The sequence below is a fragment of the Calonectris borealis genome, chromosome 13, assembly GCF_964195595.1.
Source record: "Calonectris borealis chromosome 13, bCalBor7.hap1.2, whole genome shotgun sequence".
NCBI lineage: Eukaryota > Metazoa > Chordata > Aves > Procellariiformes > Procellariidae > Calonectris > Calonectris borealis.
In genome coordinates, this window is record NC_134324.1 from 13,496,037 (window position 1) to 13,513,585 (window position 17,549).

Sequence of the window (17,549 nt, forward strand, 5' to 3'; positions counted from 1 at the left end):
GAAATCACCTGAATTTGTTTTCTTGAGCATAATCAGTGGCACAGAGGCATAGGGGAATAGTGCAAGAATAGGGGAAAGAATGGGCAGGAACCTTGGCTCTGTCTCTGCCAGGCCATTGACAATCACAGATGAGTGAAATCACCACTTTCTGTGCTGCTCTTCCCTTTCCTTATGGGGCACTTGGTGGGTTTGCATGAAGACAGGAAAAGGCAAAGGCATTGATCAGGGTGTATGTCAACTCCATGCTATGGAAAGAGACACCCGAAAATGTTAGATGCTTATGGTATCTGCTGATGTGTACATCTGGATGTGATCCTTGTTTCAGTTCCATTGCACACAAGTCAGATTAAAGTTGAAATGTAACCAGTATGGAATGAGTACTAAATAACAAACTTTTCACTCTGCTAATCCGAGCTTAGTCAACTGGTATGTTGTGTTCCCCCAGCCTCTGGTAATTAAGATGGTTTATTTTAGGTTTTGGATATTCAGTATCCTTAAAAGCCATGCAGTCATGTTCTCTAGTCATCTGTTATGAACCGTACAACAGTGATGACAACAGTGACTCTAGCAAGCTGCCTTTGGACAGCAGCTGAAATGAGGCTGATGTACATCTGTACTTCAGATCATCGGGGCCTAGACCCCGTAAAAGGTTCAGCAATTGCAGTGGGGACTGAGAGTATTTCAGAGGATGAAGACCTCTGTGAATGCAAATTAAGATAGCATTTATCACACTACTATTCATTACTGAGTAAAATGAAAATTCTAGCAAGAAATGTAACTGATTTTAAAAAGGCACAGGTACAGTTTTCATCTGAATTACTTTTACTGACTCTACCAGAGTAGGCTTATTGATTCTTCACTGACATTCACCCAATTAGTATGCAGAAATTATCACTAATTAGAGAGATACAAGAGACTGACTTTGCTGTTATTCACCGAGCAATCTCTACTCCATTTAAGCAATGTGTTACAAGAGGTGCATGTGGAGCTGAACCAGTGTATCCTGGTTGCAGTAATGTGGAAGTTAAAGGTCGCTACTCTGAGCTGCGTACAATACCTAGCCTTTGTGAAACATGCTTTTTGGTGGACAAGCACATTGATGATTTTCCAGGAACTGATGCAATATTTTCCGTTAAAAATGTAATGGAAAATGGACAACTTTGTGGAAAGAGCACTGAATTGGATGATGGGGCAAACTTGGATTCAGTTCACAGATCTGTCTCCAATGTACATGGTGAACTTAGGTAAGAGATCATGTCCCCCACATGTCTTAGTTTGCACATGCTAACTTTTCCTTTTGAAGAGCTTAGAAAAGCACTTCACTACATAAGAGGTAGGTATGTTGTATATTGGGAATATGGCAAACACATGACGCTTTATACAATTGGAGTTACAGACAGTTTTTCTTAATTTCCAGGGTTTGGGTTTTTTTATTCTGATGGATAACATGTAAAAACACAATTTCTTTTTTTATTTTTTAACTTCAACTTAGTATCAACTTAATACTGTTTGGTTTGTTTTTTTTTTTTTCACTATGTATGCGTCACAGCTTAAAGATTTTTTTAAGCTGGAATGATCTAATTTAATTAGAAATGATGCTTAGAGAGAGTGCCTTTCTCAGAGCTGAGTGATTAAATGTTTTGAATTTCTCAGACGTGTGCTGCCCTTTAGAAGAAGCTCATACTGTCTTAATGAAGACCAGGATGCCAGAACATACTATGAAGACTTTTTCCTCCCATCACAGATGAAGTCCTGCATGCAAAAGTCTGAAGCCAATATACAGCCAGGAAGTATGTTTTAGGTGTAATTATTTCAAGCTTCATCTCTTTGTCAGAAAAAATATAGCATTTGTCTTTAGTACATTTAGTACCTGAATGCATTTACAACTGCTTAAGAACAGTGTTCCACAGTGACACTAGTTTGTATCAACTGCTGTATCCCACCTGAGCAATAATAAATCAGTCATTTGAAATGTCACTAGTGGGTGGATTAGTAGGTGTTAAAGAAGAGTTCATGTCCTTGCAGGTGTGAGAGTTTACAAAGGAAATGTTATATATGCTTGCCCCATTCTTCTCCTCTTTCCTTGCAATCTCAGTTAGCCACTGTTGGAGGCAAGGTACTCAGCTAAATTAAACTGTGCTGTGACCTAGTGCTGCTACTCTCAGTTACATTGCTATGTTCCAGGTGTCACTACAGAGATGGTTATAGACAGCCAAGTATTCTGCTGCTTGTTAATGTTGATTTGGGAGCCCACCAATTGCTCTGCACAGCACAGTACAGTGCTGAATTAATAAACCATGCTAAATTCAGTGGGCAGAGAGCCACACTGATGTGGCTGCACAGTTTCCAGACTGAAGCTGGGTCATGATCCACCAGAGTGAGCACTGGCAGAGCTAATGTGTGATTGTCTGCATCCATTCGTCTGCATTGTTTGTCTCTTGGCAAACTGAGGAAGACCGTACTGCATCAGCAATGCTTGGTTTACATTTGGAAGGTTCTTTTACTAAACATCATGCATTGCAAATGCTTATTTCCTCTGTCTCCTCCCCTTCCAAAAGAAAAAAAGAAATGAATGAGGTTCTGCATAATCCTGAAAACCCATGTAAATATATCTAGTAGTCTGCTGTTTATCCATAAAGATGTCTGAGATACCAGATCTATAGAAAGATGAATTATTATAACAGGAGAGTTGTTTATGATGATCTAAGGGTATAAATGGGGTACAAATAAAGGTACAAATTAACATGTAATATGGTTGAAAAAGGCTGGCCATCTTTTGGCACATAAACCCTTCATAAGTTGGGATAGCTGTTCCTGTTTCAGACCTGGCAATAATTCATGTACCCAAAAATGTGTCTGTGTTTCTGTAAAAATATCTGCTAGTCCAAGATGAAATCATAATATCTTTTATTATTTTCAAAGTGTACCTGGGTCAGGATGACTTTAAGAACAACCTCTTTTTTCTGTCTAACTATACATATGCCAACATGCAACCCCTTTAAATGTGCTTCTGTCAGTATTCTAACTTCTGCTGAAATAATCCATTATAAAGACAAGAGGAATTTTACACTTTTGCTATTTTTACTGTAATTTACAAATTATAAAATTTGTAATTACGAATTACAGTAGAAATTAATAGAACTTTCACTGTTTCATAAAACTTCTCAAAGTCACTGTATTTAATTTTTAAGGAGAGAGCAATGCTTGTATTTTAAGAATATTCAAAACCTTTTGTGCAGAATAAGCCTGTCTTCACATAACATAATATCAGCTGTTTTCACCTAAAATACAGCTGTCTGGGATACTAGTTTTCTAGGGCAATTTACATAAACCAAACAAATATATTTTGAATACTGGGAATGGAATTTGCTTGTTCGTGCTGCAGAATAAGTTATGCATAACCCACAGGAATTTTGCCTCTTTCCACCACTGCCTAGTGAAAGATATAAGAGTTTCATTCTGATCTGTAGATAATGACCAGTTGTATAGATTTAGGTGTGTACTTCTGTCTTGAATCTGCTGGTATTCCAATTAATTTGCATCAGCTGGGTTCAGCGGTGTTCTTATAATCACTTTATGTTCAACACTTCTATTAAATGGATTCAGTCACAGAAATATTGATATTTTATAAAAGTTTTCAAGAAATGAATGAAACACAAGTACCTGCATTAGCATCCATCCTTGATAGAGACATGGTACATCATTTATGTGAACCGAGTCTGCACACTTTCTTTATTCTGCACCCACTTCTGACATGATCTGACAGCATGAGTGAAGCCTGCTAATGACAACGGATGATCATGCATCACTTCACTATATTACTTTATGTGGGTGGACAGATAGGTGTAATGAAACAGAACTGATAGGGCAATGTTCTTTATAGTACTAGTTACCCATGGATTGGCGTGAACTAAACCTGCTATCAAAAAGCAATGCCCTGTAGACTTAGTTGATCTAGGAGATGTCACTGGGGTTAAGTTCAACCCTGTTTAACACCACTGATTTCTATGATATTTTCAACAAATATGAACATTGGAAGGTCTGAGCCACACTTTCTTCCTTCAGATCACTGAATGCTCTAGTCATGATATTTTTTTTCTTAATTCATGTCTGTTAGAAAAGGTGCATGCTTTTCTCAAGTCATCCTTATTAAACAGAGAATATATGTGGGTCAAATAGTTCATGAACACAGATCACCATTAAATGAAAAGATAGAAAAAGAGACTGCTTGTTTATCTGTAAGAAATCACTGTGGAGATTTTTTCTCAAGGAAAATTCCCCTTTTCACAGAAGAATGAATTATTGTGGTCGCACTGCCAGGAGGCTGACTGTTACAGAGTTTTCATGTGGAACGTGAAACTGTCAAGTACAGGAGCAAAATGCCTATAATTCCAGTTACATGGAATAACTGATGACTTCCGTGGTGAAGCAGAATGATTGGCTTCATAGTATGGTTATAACGTAAAGAGGCCTTTATTGAATCAAGGACACAGTGACATTCACAAATCTACCAGTAGGGGCTACCACGCGACTCATGAAATAAACACATTAAGAAAAAATTAATAAACTGTCTCACAGAAAAGAGCATGTGGTGGAATTACCCCAAGGGACCTAAATATAGCATTCTACCAGATGGACTGCAGGAGAAACACCATCTGATTAGAACAATGTAGGCTTTTCTATACGACTGTTGCTGTGCATGAACTTGTCTATGCTGGATTTTTTTTGCATATTTCCCACTAGCTTGTTTAGGAAAATCCTTCCTTATGCATTGCTGTTTCCCCTCTTTGTTTCTTCAAAGCTCACTGCTTTGAAAAGCTTACAGAGAACTTCATTAAATTTAATAGAGCAGTTGCAACAGAGGGGAAAAGAAAAATTAACCACTGAAGTATGCTGGCTTTTTTTGGTTTGTTCTTTCTTTGTGATTAGTGTCACTGTCAAATAAAATTGAATTTCTCAGATATAAATATTGGCATCCTTCAGGCTTTACTTTCTTTTCCAAAGCCCACTGGACAAACAGTAGAGATTGATTATAGCCTTCTTCAAGTTAGTCTGAGAGCTTTCTTCATAAGAGTTCGAATCTCTGTCCAAAAGCATATTGTGTAGACTACCCATAATTATTTTTGTGGTGGCGTTATAACAAATATGTTTTAATTGAAGTGTTTAAATTTGCAACCTGCTAATCTTTAAATATATTCAACAAAACAAGTGCAGAAAATTACATACCTATTCTTATCATTAAATTTGACTCTGCCTAAGTTATTGGACTAAATGAGTTGGATTTAATCTAATCTTTTCAAGTTCCCGGAACTTCTGCTCAAAACATGAGAGTGTTTATCATGCATAATTGTTTCTCCTTTGTAGTGCTCTTCATTACCTCTGTTTGCATTCTGCTTTTTACATGGTCTAAATTCCCTTTTAAGTATCAAAATTCATTTCAACAGGCAGGAAAGCAGCAGTAAGAAATATGTGTTTGTTTTGTGATACCTGCTTATACAAGTCTTAATTCTTTATAAAAATCTATCAGTGAAATCAACGGAAGCCCTTGGTGTGCAGAAAATTAGACACCCCAAACCCTTGTGTTTTTTTGAAACCTTTTGTGTTTGAAGGACTAATATTTTGTTGCTTCTGCTTGGGTGTTCGTGGACATTGAGAGCTCTTCTGTATTGTCTGGTCCAGCAATCATCCACCTCTGAACCTCCAGTTAACTGCATTTGGCTTCAGTCAGAGCAGTCCCCTGAAGTGCTCCCCATGAAGTGTGAGATTCTGGTACTTGCACTCGGACAGCCCAGCCTGGGTACTGCAAAGTTCACGGGGTTGTCGCAGGCACCATGGGTTACAGCCCCTGCCAACATGTTAGCGGTGATGATTGCTCTGGTTTAATGCTTTGGGTTTAGTTTGTTTTTAAATGCTTGAATGTTACATGGCTTGTTTTAATTAAAGTACTTGCACAGTGAGGAAAATTCACCCATTGGCACTTGATTACTCTCAGAGATACTACAAAAGTAAATATGCATTAATCTTCTCTAGTGAGGGGAGTTGTACAATTAACATCCTAAGAGCCGAGTTGCAGACCAGGAATCAATGACAAGGAGTTCTGCACTGGTGAAGTTCAATACGTATAACTGTTTTGCAGGAGGCTTTTATTTAACTGTAACAACTGGAGAAGGTTTTGCTCAGCAACAGGTTGTGGTGTCAGTGTTGGTCCTGGGGAGCAGAGGACACTGCTAACACATTCTGTTGCAGAGGAAAATGAAAACAGTCCTAAGCATACATACCTGCCTCCAAGTTTGTGGCTGGGCCACTCTTGCTGTGGTTGTCATTGCCACACTGTAGTACTTTTTGGTTTTGGAAGAAAACATTTTTGAGTTTGATTTGGACTTTCATTTAACTATAGAATATAGACATGTGCAGTCTGGATTCATATAGAGTCATAATACACAATTTGTATTAAATCCTTCTTGAATAGACAAGAAGCTGCAGAATGAATCCTACTAATGCACATTACTGCAACCATTACATATTCGCTCAAAAGAAGGAAATGGGAAAAGGGTGATTGTCAAGTTGAATTCAAGCTTCTGATCATTGATGTGATATTCAGGACTTCAACACACAGGTGAACTGAGACACCTGGGACTTCTAACATGGGTACTCAATTCCTGCTGGAGTTAGTGGGATCTGAACATGTTCATGTGCAGGAGAAGATCTTTTAGTAGACCTGATTATGCAAATGATAATGAGCTCTGGCTATGAAAGCTGAAATTTATGACAGGCTTTGCTAGATTTGAAGTTGAGAAATAGAACATGTGTGTTTTGCATATGGAAGTGCAAGACTTTAAGTCTCTATTTCTTTTTAATCCTATATGTACTAACTCCTAAATTGAAAGGAGTGGTAAGCGTTTGTCATCTGTGAAAAGTGTGGGAGACAGCTGTTGTAAGGTCTTTGGGGTACACTGGTACAATTCCACTGAAGGGAAATATTCAAGTCTAAAAACCATAGAAAATACATGGTATTCCAAAGATACCTTACTGTGCCTTAATGTAAAGTTAGAATAATTTCTTTCTGTCTTTTAAATACATAACATCTTTAGAGAGCTAAAAATGACATTTCTTTTTGCTGCCGATAAATATAAATACTTTGCTGCTGTTTTCTTTTTGTTTATTTATTTTTTTTTCTCAGTCTTCTGAGTCCTTCTCCTTTCTCAAAAGCAATATCATAACAAACTTTCTGGAGAGTGTTTTGGTGGTGCCCGGTCATAAGACACAAAATCACAAAGCGACTGCTTTCAATATATAATTCATCCAGGTTTTCTGATCTAGAGACTTAATAGCTTGCTACAAAAAGTAAAATGAAATTTATAGCTGTGTGGCATTGTATGTGAGAATTAATTTTCTTGACATAGAAGATGAAATATAAAATCTATCCTAGAAATATGTATGTCGTGGTTTAACCCAAGCCAGCAACTAAACACCACACAACTGCTCATTCACTCCGCCCCTCTGGTGGGATGGGGGAGAGAATCGGGAGAGTAAAAATGAGAAAACTCCTGGGTTGAGATAAAGTCAGTTTAATAATTGAAATAAAATGAATAGTAATAATAATAATAATGATGATGATGATGATGATGATGATGATGATGATGATGATGATGACGACGATGATGATAGAATATACAAAGCAAGTGATGCATGATGCAATTGCTCACCATGTGCCGACCAATGCCCAGCCAGTCCCTGACCAGCAATCACTGCCCCCCGGCCAAATCCCCCAGTTTGTATACTGAGCGTGATGTCATATGGCATGGAATACCCCTTCGGCCAGTTTGGGTCAGCTGTCCTGGCTATGCTCCCTCCCAGCTTCTTGTGCACCTTGCCAGAACATGGGAAGCTGAAAAGTCTTTGACTATGTAAGCACTACTTAGCAACAACTAAACCATCCATGTGTTGTCAACATTATTCTCATACTAAATCCAAAACAAAGCACTATACCAAGCTACTAGAAAGAAAATTAACTCTATCCCAGCTGAAACCAGGACAATGTACTTAGAAAACTTTAAAATTAGCTGTAATTTAATAAATCTCACTTGTGTCTCTTTTATAGAATCAAGTATTTTTAAAACTAATTTCACATTGAAAGTGTGATTATTTTCCTGACGTTGTTTGTTATGTTATATGTGGTGTGACTCAAGAAACTTCTTGGGTTTGTGACCATCTATGGTGCACTATTGTAACAAGGCTGCTTTTGAGAATGCTCTGGGAGCTTGTCTTTTTTTTTTTTCCTTTTTTTTTTTCTGTTTTTTCTTTCTTTCTTTCTTTTTTAAAACAAGTGACTTCTGTGAACTTGGATTCTGTGAAAAACTCAGTTCTAGTGCCTAGCTAAAGTAGCCTATGCTTTAGAGCTAGATCTAGAGCTAGATAGAGATCCTGTAGAAAGGTATCTGCTCACCTTCTATGAAATGAGAATCAATTTCTGGAATAATTCTGCTTATATTTCCCATTTGGTATATTGCTTCACAAAAACTATAAATGCTTTAAAAACTTTTTTCACTGGAAAAAATATTACCTGAATTTCAGCGAAAGTTTTACTTAGAAATATCCTAACTAGCCATGTGTATACCAATGTATCTAGAACAAGAGGAGGCCCTGAACTTCATTTAACCAGGCACTGTTCAGCTGTCCAACAGTGATTTACTTCTTCTAGCTCATGAGATTATTGATCCAAATTAGAAATGGTTTTGTTGATTTTCAATTCCTCTTAATCTATGTAAAATCCCTATCAGTCACCTAGAGGTGAAAGCTTCCTTACCTAGTTAGAACAGCACATTGACATTAATTAATCAGTATGAGGACCTTTAGCCAGGTCACTGTGAAGGTTAATATAATGAATATTCATGAGTACCAACGTAAATCTAACCCTGCAAAACATGAGTGGGAAGACCCTTAAAAAAGTTGCAATCAGCTGTATCATCCATCATTTTTTAGATCAACATTACATGGATCATGGTTTAATTAATTCCTATTTTCTGTCCTATCTCTCAAATCTCCAGTTGCAGATACCTACAGATAGATTGGACTCCTCCTGCAATAATTAGTTTTTCTTTTAAGGACCATGTATTACCCTTCAGGTTTAAATTGTGTGAGCAGGGCTGCAATCCCTCTAATGGTTGATATTAAGCTCCTCACAGTTGCAGTGGATTAATAAAGAGTAACATGAGCAAATATAAACTATGGTTATAGCCAGTGAGTGTATTACAAGCTTTCATGTAATCAACAGGGTACTAAAGAAAAAATATTTGCTAGACTATGCCCTAAGCTCATCTAGGCAGCCTTCCCTTAATTTTTCAGTTGTAATTTATTTTGCAAATTATGTCCGTTGACTAACAAGAAGCAGTATGAGAGAGGAGAGGAAGTGTCTGCCTCAATTCCCTTGTGAAGTTCTTCTTGGATCAGTTTGTCAGAATGACAAAGTTCAGACAGAGTATAGGCTCTTCTGCAAATGGGGAGATAAACCAAGCATCTGTAGGATTTCCACTGAAATAGATGTCACAAGTTGCCTGATGGAATTTAATCTGCTTGATAATTGATAATTGTAACTGTGAGGCAATTTATAAGCTCCTGTCATTGCAGATAAGAAAGAGTTAATGGAATTACTACTTTTTCCCTCTACCTTCATTGCTTCCCCCACTGTGATTACAAAGCTAATTAGTGGCAGCTCTCCTAAAAGACTGCAGCCCAGCCACAAAGGGATAGCCTGGCACTTGGCCAGAGAAATATCTCAGGCAGGAGAAGATTAGAGACACATATTGTCATATTTTTCTGTGAGAGATGATGGGAGACAGAGAAATTAAGAGCACCATTTGGCTGCCTATCCCAGACCCCTTAACTTGCCCCTGCGGAAAAGCCCAGGTTTGGATTTTCTCTTTCTCCCCCAGGGGTAGAGGTAACAATCCCAACACAAACGAAGTAAGCATCACAAGGAAGAAAACCTGAAAACTGTGCATGGATTTAGAGGCTTTTGTGATTTCTTTCTTTCTTTCTTTTTTTTTTTTTTTTTAACCCAGAAGCAGGAAAATCACAGAAAGCTGCAGAGATGATCAATTTTTTAGATTTTAGATGCTGCTATGGGAGATGTGGACACCAGGGGGTGCAATGATCACTGGCTGAAGAGCTGAGGACTCCAAGATGCAATTACGTCCTCTCTCCATGTAGGTTAAACAGAGGAGAGATTATTCTGTGAGATGTGTTGTAACAAAACACTCTCTGTAACAATTGTGTTGCTAACAATACACTTAGAAAACTTAATTTTTTATTATACAACTTCAAGCATACTCTTCTGAGTATCTGTCAACATAAGTGGGACTGAAAGCTAGGAGAACTGAGAGACGTTCTGAAATATCATAGTCGATTCCTACACCTAAATTGTTTGCAGCATTGCCTATACAATCGTTCACAGCAGAACTAAGCTATGCAGTGGAAGTGCTGAAAACATGCATGATGATAGAACAAAATTAATTGTAAAAGGTTCTTAAATATATGTTAATATTAAATTATTCTCCAGCCTTGTGCTAATTTTGCTGAAGTGAGAAATCCTTTCACATTATTGTCAGGATGCAGCTTTCCATGCAAAATCAATTTTGATGGTAACACTAGCACTTAGCTGATCTCAGAAGGCTGTCCCATTGTGTTTGTGAAGTCAATCCCTTATTACTTGTCTATAGAAATTCATATACAATGTGTTGAAAAGCTTGGAGATAAATAGCTCAGTGTACATCATTGCATCTCTTATTATGGAAATTGCTGTGATCATTTAGATGTAATAGATTTGGGGCTTTTTAGTTAGCAACAGAGTTTCTACAGAATAAATGAAAGAAAAATATTGATAGGTAAACTTGGTTCAGCAAAATGAGAAGAATAGTGTAAAATATTTATAATAAAGCAAGGCTGTTCAATTAAAAAGCTAATAGTAAAGGACATATCTGTTTGTGGAAAAACCCACAAAACAAACTGAAGAGAATTTCAGCAGTAAATGCTGACAGACAAATTAAGTAATAAATGGGTTGAAAGGATTTGTGTTACTTATCTTGATCTAAAGAAGCAAGTACATAATTGTAATTGACCACAGTTTAACCCATTTGCAGTTCACTGTTCAGTGAACGTTTTTAAGATATGTAATTTCAGTTGTAAAAGCAAAATGAGATAAATGTGATACGGCTTGCCTTAGTGATATCTGAAGCATAAAATGTCTGTCTTCAACCTATAACCTCTTAAAAATAGAACTAATGTAAGTGAACATGGTGCCATTCATTAGCATGTCAATGGTGATTCTCTAACATGGTGCCATTAAATTACTATGGTGATAATTGAGACATTAAAAAAAGACAGATGCTAGGTCTGTTTATAGGCTCTTATAACCCTTTAGCAATTAAATTTCAATGAGCTAACATAACACAGCTATAGCAAAAATTAACAATTGGGAATATTTTTCTGTAAGATTGCCTTTCTCTAACTGAATTAATATTTTTAAAGGGCCAAATTTTCAGTGCAGACTCTGCTTGGTTGATGTGATTTCAGTATTGTTAAATGGGCCAAAGGCTGGCCTAAAGAGGCTGATCAGGGTTCTCAAAATGGGGATGAATGGGACATGGGTGGGAGCGGTTGTTAGATGCTGCAGATTCAATGTGTTCTCTGCCTGAAAAGCATGGGAAGTGGGAGAAAGTGCCAGGGCTAAACCTTCAGTTAAACAGAAGGTTCAACTGAAAGCAAGCAGGAACAGAGAGAGGTAGACACAGAGGTGTGGGAGAGAGAACAGAGGTTTTCAGTTTATGTCACCATAGAGTAAAAGTGATGGAGAGGCGGTGTGGACCCTGCCCCTGTCAGTCCCGCTCTCTGGCCACCTTGGTAATACGCCGATGGCTGCCAAACCAGAGCTGGTTGACGGGGTCCTTGCTTGGGAGAAGCTGCTCCATCACGTTCTGCACATGTGGGAGGAGGACAGGACTGATGAACAAAAATCCCACAACAAAAGCAAAACAAGCAGATGTGAATCCCATTGACCCTCTGGAATCTGAATGTTTTGTTTGAGTAATTTCATAAATTCTTATTTTCATTATGTATTTAGAGGATTATTTTTCTTTTCCACTTCTGGCCTTCCACCCATGACATAATAGTCAAAATTTCCCATATTTGGTAACATCAAGGACAGGGGCTACTAAGTACCAACTGAAACACCTTGTTTTCTCAGCTAGATCAGCATCTCCCCTTTGCCTTGTAATAAACCAGTCTGATGTATTGACACAGAGCCATTGAATGCTGTAGTGTAAATATGGCATAGTTAGAAGCACTGGCTGCTAGCTAAAACCACCTGCTGTCGATGCTGCTGGCCCCAGGCGTCTCTATTGGCTTCCAAATTCTTTCCCAAATGGTGCTGGGAATCTAAATATTGGGTGTGATGTTCAGGGAACTGAAAACCATGCAACACAGTGTGCAGTGCAACACATCATTGTGTTCCTAAGACAGCTTCTCATGTAAATCTCATGCAACTGTCAAACCTTGTGGCATATACTTCAGTTTATAGGCAAACTTGCCTGGGTCTGAATGACAAAGAAAATTATAGAGAATGTCTTATTTCTTTCTCAGTCATGTTTGATTGTGGAGCACCAGCTGTACTTGCTAAGGTCTAAACCCAACAGGGATAAACTCTTTTGCCTCCCTATGACCTTGCAGAATCTTGGGGCTGGTAAATTCCAGGAAATTTCCAGGGAAATGGACAGGGCAGGACTGCAGGAAAAGGCAGCAGGATCTCTTCCCCAATCCCCTTTCCTCCCAGGTAATCTGCTAAATGCTGGAACTCACTTATTAGAGGCTTCTAATGACATTGTATGTGAGGGCTAGTTGCAATCCACACATTGGGAAAAGCTAGGATTTCTTTCCCTTCACTGGGATGTTTACTTTATCATACAAGGCACACTGAATACAGCTGATATTTCCAAGGTCACTCAGAAGTGGCAGTGGTCTATCAGATGACTGTCCAATGTGTTGTGATGCCTTCCAGTGTATCCAGTATTAGAAATTGCTCATAGCAGATTTTATAAAGGGTTGTCTAATAGCTGGGGGTTCACTCTTGTAATCAATGAAACTTCAGGAGATAAGAGCAGCTGCTTCCACAGGTTAATAATTTTCTATTCATCAGGAATAAATTGAAGTGTAAAAGATCTACTTGCAGACTATGGGTCATATTAATGCAAATCATCTTATTCTATTGGTTCCCTTTGAGGTATGCCTATTTACACCAATCTGAATAGTTGGCCTTATCTATATAACAGTGATAGCATATGGCTTTTAAAAACTTCATGCTGCTGTATTTTAAATGAGTGATCATTAGCATCTCAAAAAGCATCATAGCATAGATTGAATTATCTGTAATAGTTTCAATATGGCAACACCTGGCTCAACAGGTGCCTGAAGTCACAGCAAGCCATCTGTTAGTGGTCCAGTTGGATGCTTTCTAAATGCATCTAGCAAGAAAGCAAGGACACTGGGGAATAGAGTTGGAGAGAGGGAATCCAGCAACCTTCATTCAGAATGCCAGGTACAGAAGCCAAGGAGGAATGTGTATTGTAAGTAAGGCTTTTCATTCTGTGTTGCAGTCTGCTGGGAAGATTGGAGGCACTGTGAAATTTTTAAATAAAAGCTAGATATAAACTTGGAGACAATCACCAGCTGTTCATTTCTCTTCTGCAGCATGTGGAGGAACAAAGGCACATTACAGACCAACAAAAGGATTGAAACAGCATAGAGCAGCATCTGTGTGGCATGATTCCCACTACCACAGGGGCCTCTGTCTTTACAGATGAATTTCACAGCAGTGATAAGAGACAACTGGGTAATGCTATTGCCCAGTGTTAAAGATCTGTCTGGTATATAAGTCCTTGTGTATGTCTATACTAAGTCATGCACTGCTCTGATCATATGTGGCTATATCCTGTAGGATGGCTTGTGCTGTGCTGCAATAGGACTGTGCCGCAGGTCTATGAGAAATGAGTCTTCACTCAGGCAACACTGGCTGTAAATCGTCTAATGCATAAAAGCTGCTGCTTGTAGTGTTAAATCTTAACTCTGTTGTCTTTGTCGCGTTCTTGTGGATTGTGGATGCCATGGCCCCTGGCATTCAATAGTGTGCCAATTAAACTTACTGTGCTGGCAAGAGAAGAGCCCAGACAGAATAGAGAGCACCAAAAATCTCAAGGTCCTGAATGGCCATTAGTATTGGTATAAGCAGATCTGGCAGACACCATCTATTCTGTTTGTTTCTAGTACTAGGGTTTTTTGTGTTTGTTCATTTGCTTGTTTGGTTGGGTTTTAAGGCAGAAGACACCAGAGGGAGGATTGTCTGTGTGCCTCACCTGGGCTTATCCAGCACTCTGGTTCAGGCCCTATCTTCAAGATGATGTCTTCCCCAAACATGCATCCCACATAGGAAATATTATGGTGCATAAGCACAGCTTGTGTGGGACTGATTAACTCAGCATGGACCTTGTAGCAGAAGGGCAAACTAGGATACTGTTGAGGAGAGTCAGAAGCAGACATGCTGCCAGGCCCCTGAGGGTAGGAAGGAAAGAGACTTTTTATAGAGATCCTGTGATATCACACAAAGCTATTGTCTCCAGAGGTGGCACTGAAAGTTGCTTGATCTAAGAGCAGGTCTGGAGAAGGTTTGCCCAGTGAGGACATGAGCAGAGGGACTGGTTTTATCTTTTTCCCTCTGAGCTGTCAGAGCTTTTGCTATATTGGAAGTTTGTTTAGTTTATGTTCTAATGAAATATTAGAGCAGAGATTCAGAGTTTTCTTCGTACGAGTTCCTGCATCACCTGGCATCAGCAAGTGATTCAGCTCCTGTATGTCATTTAGTGAGTAGTCTTCTCTTTTCTAGCAAATTCAGCTCTGGAGAGCAGTAATTTGCTTTCACAGAGAGCAGAACAAAAGTCATATCCGTCTCCCTGCCTGTAGGAGACCTGGGCTTGGAGGGATGAGGCTGCTACCCTTTCTGTCCTTGTAGCGTTCCTGCTAGTTTCAGTTCCTCAAACAATGACACTATGGCATGTTGGCTGGAAAGTGTTACTTTTTGCTCCGCAGTGGTTTAAGTGAATCATTCACAGTCAGTAAGTTTTAAGAACCTGTTTCTCTGTCATGTAATGCCATAGGGAGTGAACATTGTTAATTTAGAAAACAGTTTCTTATTCATGCTTTCAAATGCCCTTACTAATATAGGCACAGGAAAGCCATCTTGAACATGCTGATTTCATATATGTTCTTTTCATATAAAAGGAATGCAGTAACATCAGTTTTATTATCATTAGAAAAAGCTAAATTGTAAGACTCTCTACCCATTAATGTCTGTGATCTGTATGTAAAAAGTCCCCCCTACTAGTGTTTGGAAGGAGTTTCAGTCCTGCCTCTCCATGTGTGAACACTCATGCCCAGTTTTGCCATATGTACATTGTCCAGGGTAACACAGTGAAACTGGAACATAAATGTTCTTAGTGCATAAGTCCAGTTGATTTTGCCCAGCTATAATTTGGATGAAAAACAATAGCAGTACTACCTATGTATTAAATAATGGAAACTACACTCTTATATATGAACTTTCCAATTGCTTTGTTGAGGAGCGCGTAGCATGATCTACTCAGGCTTTTATGCCAAATGTGCAACTAGCCTGAATAGGTGGAACTGAGAGCCTTTACAAACCAAACTTCCTCAGTGTGTAAGTGTTGTATAATGATGGTTAACTTCGTGTTTAGTTGAGACAATAAGAGCGTGAAAGGTGAAAGCTGAACATGTACCTTATAATCAAACGAGAAAAGAAATGGGCTTTTTTGCTAACATTTTTATTGGCATCCATGCTAGTGTGATCCAAGCTTCTGAGCTTTACATTTGCATTTAGTAAAAGCTTTCAGGCCACGTCCTCTAGCCTGAAATATATCAATGAGAAGATCTGTCCTGATGACATCCCCTCCTCTGGAACATAGGAAGAACTGAATGACAGCTGTCTCTGCAGATAGAGCTCATCCTTGCACTGTAGAAGGTGCCAAACACTGATTACAGAGGTTCTGGATTTGGCAGACCCCCTTCCTGCATTAAGTATCCCTGAATATAGGATGTGTTCATAGGTAGAGACCTGTCATTCATTTCAATATTTTCCCTTCTTTCCTGCAGAGATCCTAACATTCACATATGTTTACCAAATGTATAAAAATATACTGTTATGATATTGCATTGGAAACCATTCCCTTCTGTGAGGAAGGAAATGGGAACCACACATGAAAGAATGGCAGGACAGCTTAGCATTTATCTATCCTATATTAACAGGGGTTGATCAGGATTTTCATTTTTGTTCTAAGATATTTCAGATGCTAGTCTTGTGTCAGTCTTGTGTTTTCAATGCTGATCTTGCTACTAGAAGATTATACATACTGTTATGTTGCCTTGGTGTGGGGTATAACAGGCACATGCCTATATTATTTTTAATGAATATGAAAAATGCCAGGGCATCAAAGCTTTAGCCTTCATAACCTTTGTTATCTGCTCTCTATGTAACACGCAGATCTTTTTTGTGGTCTTTTGGTGTCTTATATGAGAATTTCCTGACTTTCAGAATCTAATCAAAATATTTAGGTAATAGTTGATGGATTAATGGATTCTTTTGTTAACAAAAAGGTAATATTCAGTATGAGGAATTTTAAATGTAAGTGAAACCTGTGGATTCAGTTTTGATCAAGAGTTTGCAAGAAATATTTCCGTGCAGGCTAGGGTTGATCTGCATGTCTCCACAAAACCCACGGAAGCCAGTTTTGATTTGCATGTGCTTGGGGTTTCACATCAAGTGTGTTTCAGGCCTGAAAGTTGTGTAAGAAAGCACAGAATTTGATGATAGGTTAAAGCTGTCCATCTACTGGAGACCTATGTAGTTTATCTTACCCAGCAATGTTAGCCTCTCTACTCAAAGCAGTCACCTTCCCATGAAAAATTGTAAATGTTTGGTGGACTGTGAACAAATGGCACACAAGCCTCTCCAGTCTGACAAATGTGAGAACAGTTTCATGGGGTCTCCTGGGCTGGTACAGTCCAACATGTCTTTACTCAATTTTCATTTTTATGGAAAGCTCTCATGGTACCATGATAACCAAGTCATCTTTTGTGAAAACACTGCTACTTTGGCTGCTATTTGTCAAAGATTTGTTACAGGAGAAAATGACAAACAATCGTAAGATGTCAAGCATGTGTATAGTCATCCTGTCAGCTTCTGTGTGTGAAAATCATAAGAAAGCAAAACTGTTGTTCACATGTGTCTTACTCTATTTGACCTGCCTCTGGATGGTCTGAGGAAAAAAAAAATCCTCTACATTTAAGACTTTAGCTTGTTTTGATGAAGAAAATATGGGTTTTCCCTTCTTGGTATTTATATTTTGAAAATAAAATACAGATTTTAGATTATGTTTAAGGCTGATTATCATTTAAACCTGTGTTTTGTATTGTCCTGCACTTCATATTTT